The 6,195-nt window shown below is 36.2% G+C and overlaps 1 pseudogene; it reads right to left on the minus strand.

Annotated features, from left to right (window-relative positions):
• Positions 1 to 1,151: 1,151 nt before the first annotated feature.
• On the minus strand, positions 1,152 to 6,180 carry LOC107854536 (annotated as a pseudogene).
• Positions 6,181 to 6,195: the final 15 nt, after the last annotated feature.

Genomic DNA, 6,195 nt, shown 5'->3' on the forward strand with positions numbered 1-6,195 from the left:
ACCCCCCAACCATCCCCATAATTTAGTTTAAATGTTTTATTTTAGTATATGTTTTAAAGTTTTTTTGATTTGTTCATTGCTGAAGAAGCTTTCTTTGTAGGATCTTGTTAGAAGAAAGCTTCTTTCATTTTCACCTTTTTGATGTAAATTTTATTATGTAATGCAATGAACAATTTCAATACAACTATGTTTCAGTTTCTTTTAACATTGTGTGTTTGTCATCTTTGTTCTGATCCCTTGTTTGAAAACTCGAATCAAATATGTCTGCCTTTTCAAGTTACAGTATTGTGGCTTGACTAATTTCCTGAAGAGTAAAATCTAATGTTTAGATTTTATACAAAGTATTTCATCGACTATACATATTAGTCGATCGTAGACTACATGAATCGATGGATCATCGGGTAAATTAAAATAAATAATAACAGATTTTTAAAAAAATAATTTAATTTTAAAAATTTTAAATAGATTATCACATGTTATGTGGCTGGTGGAAAAAAATAATTAAATTAAAAATAATTTAAATTGATAATCACACGTTTTGGAAATTATGAAAGACAATTACTAAATTAAAAAAAAAATTGAATAAATAATAGTAACATGTATTTTGGGCTGGTGAAAAAAAATAATTAAATATAATATAATTTAAATGGATAATCACATGTTTTGTGGCTGGTGGAAGAAAATAATTTAATTAAAAAGGATTTAAATAGATGATGTTGGACTGGTGGTGATACTTAATAGACCGTCGTATATCATGCACTATGTCCTCCATCGATCAGTCTGGTATATCGTAGACTTTCACGTTTATTATCACACTGACAAGGATCGACTCCATTAGGTGTGAGGTGAGATACTACCTAGGTTCCTAAACTTGGAATGGATGGCGGAGAGTAGGTCAGGTGCTTTACCCATAACGCTTCTCAAGCTCTCCCAAGAATTGTATCGGAATCACCCTCGGGGTGGACTTCTCAATTGACCATACTGAGGAATTCTATCGTACTCCGCGCAGCTATATGTTGTTGATCCTGCAAAGTAAATGAAATCCAAGTTTTTGTTTCATGTACTTAGGTGGATGATAATACACAAGCTGTATTATGTTTTATCACTAACATCAAGTTTACCAAGCTTTAAGGCCTATTGAATGGCAATATTTACAACACTCATTTGCTTCCCTTATTACCAAAGCCAGTGTCTTGCATCATTGCTACAAATTCACTGTAATCGATGCGTCCATCCTGAAAAAAAGAAAGAAGAAAAATAAGCAGAGAACAATGCAGATTACACATCTGATATAACTCTGAAGATGAGAACAATAGAGTTTACATTATCTTGATCAACTTCGCGCATAAGCTCATCGATTGGGATATTGCTTATACCAAACTTATCACAAGCCTTTTGGAGCTCATCCTGTGTGATATATCCACTACCATCTTCATCAAAATATGAAAACGCGGCATACATGTGATCTTCCTTCTCAATTTTGTTCAGATGGAGCATAGCAGCTATAAACTCGCCATAATCAATGGTACCAATCTGCCTGAATTTTCCACACAGAAAGGTTTTCTTATGAATGCCAACAAAATCAAGCAGAAGCTGGAGAATTCAACAGTTTGGTAAGTACTAAAAACATTGAACAACATTTTCACATTCAGAGGAAAGTGATCATGTGCTCACTGGTATATTATATTGTCAATGCAAACCTCAGCTATGCAACATTACTATTTTTCTGGTTCAATTAACTTGTGTCCTATAACTATGTTCTTGCTTAAAAAGCATTCCATTTATGAGACGGGAATATTACAGTTCTATGTACCAAAGAGTAAGTGGTATAGACTCCTTCAAAAGGTAGGGGTAAGGCCGCGTACAGTCTACCCTCCCTAGACAGATTAGCATGACATATAAAATCGACATTGTTCTGAGGTGCTATTTAAAGCTGTCTATAATGCGCGCCTAAAAGCTCTTGAACATAACATACAGATACTTGCCGCTTGCATTAGACTAACTATTTCTGAATCCTCAACATTGGCACCCACTCTTTCCAAACCCGTTTTCAGTTCTTCCAGCGTAATCTGTCCACTATTATCTGCATCTATCATTTTGAACATTTCCTTCAGTCCTGCAATTTCCTCTCCAGACAGACTTTCAGCAATTACCTAAAAAGCAAACAGAGATTGTTCAGGCATAATAATTAAAAAGTATTACTTGATACTGTAACATGTTTTGACATCCTTTGCCCGGTCCTTAAAAATCAGTGAGAAATGTATATAAGCCTGGTTCATCGATCATCGATGTATATGTAGGAAATAACCAAATACATGCCACTTGGGAAATGCAGTTGAAAAATTCAATGAATGACATAACTCAGGCAAACTCAGTTATCGTAGGTCTGAAAAGTTCAAGGAATAACTTACTCTGACTGCTATCTTCTTTAGTTTATTCATTGCAGAAAACTAATTGAGACGACTTAGAACAGCACAATCAAGAGGCTTATCAGGAGCAACACCACCAACACGGACCCATGGATGACCTGAAATAGACAATAAACATATTTGCTTGTGGTTCAAGTAAAAAGTATTTTCACGTACTTCTTAAGCAAATACAGAGACAGACATGATAGTGTCCTTCCCACCGCATAAAACGTCAAGAATATCAGGTTTAAGTGCAGTTGCTGTCATTAAAAGTAAGTGTTGTTCCATCTTTCTTCAAATGGCATGGGTGATAATAGTAAACCAAGTCTTTTACGACAACAGGAATCAGGATATTTTCAAACAAAAGTAGCAAAAGAACTTTAAGTTTTATAAGAAGAATGACTTCAAATGCATACCAAGACAGTTGAAAATCTATTCATGAAACAAGTGATCCAGCGCGCAAGGAGAAAGGAAGAGAAGTATCATCAAATACTGAAAACATACACAACATTGAGAAGTATATAAAAGATCAGACTGGTGAATACTGCATCTTACAAAGAACTTCATGAGCTGTCAACCGCTTTTTGGGATCTCTCACCAGCATTTTTCTGACTAAATCTTTTGCACTTTCTGATATAGAAGGCCAAGGTTCTGATGCAAAGTCAAGTTCTCCTGTTAAAACCTGTTCAAATATTCCTTGCTCCATCTCTGATTCAGAACATCAGAATTCATAAGCAGAATAGTCGTCTTCATGTTTGCTTCATGAACATCTATAGGATCAAATCACAAAGGAAGAAAGTAACAAAGAACCTTACCATCCCAAAACGGGGGACCACCGCTGAGCAGTATATAAATAATGACTCCAGCACTCCAAATATCGCATTCTAGACCATAATGCTTCCGCAAAACTTCTGGCGCCACATAGTAAGGGCTTCCAACAACATCACTGAAGATTTCACCTGTGCACACAAGATTTGTATTCTTGATAAGGTGAAAGAAACAGAAGTAAACCAGCAACAATAACAACACAGACCAGTATAATCTCACAAACTGAGATCTGGGCAGGTTTAGAGTGTATGCAGACCTTACCTCTACCTAAGAGGTAGAGAGACTATTTCCAATAAAGCAGTCAAGAAAACGAGTAATAGAAGTACAAGAAATAGCATATGGGAACAAAAACAGCAGATAGCTATAGTAACAGGACAGTAACTACAACAAAAGTAATATGATAGTCGATGCACAAGACAACAAACAATATCAGAAATCGAAGGACTTGAAATTACAGGAGCAATATTACAACTAATAGTATGGACGGATGACAAGACAACAAACAATAACGAATACCTGGCTTGAAGAACACTGATAATCCGAAGTCAATTGCCTTCAGAGGTGATTCCTCTTGTTGATTGACGAAAAGAAAGTTCTCGGGTTTCAAGTCCCTATGCATAACACCTAAAGAATGACATGCTTCTACAACACTTATTATTACTCTTGCAAGTTCAGCTGCCTTTTTCTCAGAATAATGTCCTCTTTGTAAAATCCTATCGAAAAGCTCTCCACCTGCACAAAGCTCCATTACAACATGAACTGCAACAGCATCCTCGTACGCCCCAATAATTTGTACCACACTAGGTTGTCCTGCGAAGTGATGCATTATCTGAATCTCCCTCCTTACATCCTCTATATCCTCCTCAGTTGTCAACCTCCTTTTCGCGATAGACTTACATGCACATACCATCCCACATGGTGACTTCTCTAGACATAAAAAAGTCGTCCCAAATTGCCCTTGTCCTAACTTCCTCCCTAAACTAAAAACATCCTTCAAATTACCCGTTTTTCGTCCTAAAACAGATTCAACATGAAGGCCAATACTTGACTTTCTCCTAACATGAGTAGGCTTATTCTGTTTCACCTCCTCAGCATGATTAGCCATTAATACATCATTCTTATTATTCTTATCCACCTCTCCATTTATCATATGATCTGGAGGTGGATTACCTTGTTTACAAGATCCATCTGTTTTCGATGAATCAACCAAATTTTCTTTATTTTTCTCTGATTTAGATTCCCCTTCCCCTTCATTTGGAAGTGGTAAATTTTCTGACTGATTTGGTTTCCATACAGCAGCACTAACAGATTGTAAGAACCCATTGTTAGCCAATTTGGGTCCTACACAATTATTCCCCATTAGCTCAAGATCAAAATCAGATACTCAAATGGATATCTGAACATACAAGGAGAGATAAATTTGGGAATAAAGTTATACATGATAAGATGGAAGTAGCCTTCGTGGGCCAACAAGAGTACATGTGAAGAGTGAGAGGTTGGCTACAACATATTTTACGAGAGACAAAGGTAAGCCAAAGAAGAACTTAAGGAAGGGGGAGGGGGAGGGGTGATTAGATTAGACAAGACATGTCACATCTTCATCATACGGAGGACATGACCCTAAATAGAAAAGTATAAAGATCGAGAATTGAAATAGACAGGTAGTAGGTAATTGACTGTCGTCTCACTTTTATATGAGAAATGCAAGGGATCGGTGTCCTCTTCTCTATATTTAGTAATATCAGTAAATAATCGCATAGCGTCATATTCTTAATTTTCACTATTACTTATTGCTTCATTTGCTCTGTGGATCTTGTTATTGTGATGTCATTATTTTTCTTTTAGACCTGCTTTGATTACACTATCCCCAAGAAAATAAAAGAAATTACAGGTGTCAATGGTGCACCCACAAGTAGTTCAGTTACTTTAACGTGACAAAACATAATTTTGTGACTTTACTGTTATAGCGGATGAAGTTCAGTTACTTCAATGGTCTTGATTTCCTTCCTGACATTAATATGCAGTAATTTGCAATAATCTCATCTTGAATTCGGAAGCAATACAAGAACAACTATTTCTACTAGTATAATAAAGCCAAATCCATCGACTGACACCTAAAATTGCAGCGATCTTTTACTTTGACATCTCAAGTAGATAGTGTTCATTTTAGGCTCCTAAAACAGTCATCAACTGGGTCATTTTAACACTTTTCACTGACATGGCATGACGAGTGTTACACACTCGCCATGAACGCGTGAATCTTCTTATGGTTTTAGATAATTTTTAAATTGATTAATTTAAATTTAAAAAATTATAAATTCAAATTAAATTGATTTAATTTAACTTAAAATAAATTAAACCCACCCCCCCCCCCCCCCCCCTCCAACCACCCTAGATCATCTTATGCAGCCCCCACCCCCACCAACTCCCCAATATCTTCTCTAATCTCTCAACCCCAATTACCTGTTGAACCCCACCCCCATTATCAGTGAATGAATCCTCAAAAAGGAAAGTTGAAGAATTTTTCACAAAATGAAAATGATGATATGAGAGAAAGATGAAGGAATTAATTTCATGATATGAGAGAAAGATGAAGGAATTAATTTCATTCTCATTAATCAATTGGTTGATATTCATTTTCAAAAATGGAAGTTAAAGAATTATGGAAAGCCATGGGAGAAAGAATGATGGAAGGAGGAGAAAGATGAATTATGGAAAAATGAAAGCTGAAGGAATTAATTTCATTCTTATTAATCAATTGGTTGATGTTCATTTTTAAAAATGGAAGCTAAAGAATTATGGAAAACCATGGGAGAAAGCATAGTGGAAGGAGGAGAAAGTTGTTGCAGTAATGAAACAAAGCAAAAGAGAAAAGCGCCGCCACCATGAAAAGTGGGAGGGGGGAAGGGCATCAATTTGGAGGGAAGAAGGAGGGGGGGGGGGGGGGGGGGGGGGGGGG

The sequence above is a fragment of the Capsicum annuum genome, chromosome 10, assembly GCF_002878395.1.
Source record: "Capsicum annuum cultivar UCD-10X-F1 chromosome 10, UCD10Xv1.1, whole genome shotgun sequence".
Lineage (NCBI taxonomy): Eukaryota > Viridiplantae > Streptophyta > Magnoliopsida > Solanales > Solanaceae > Capsicum > Capsicum annuum.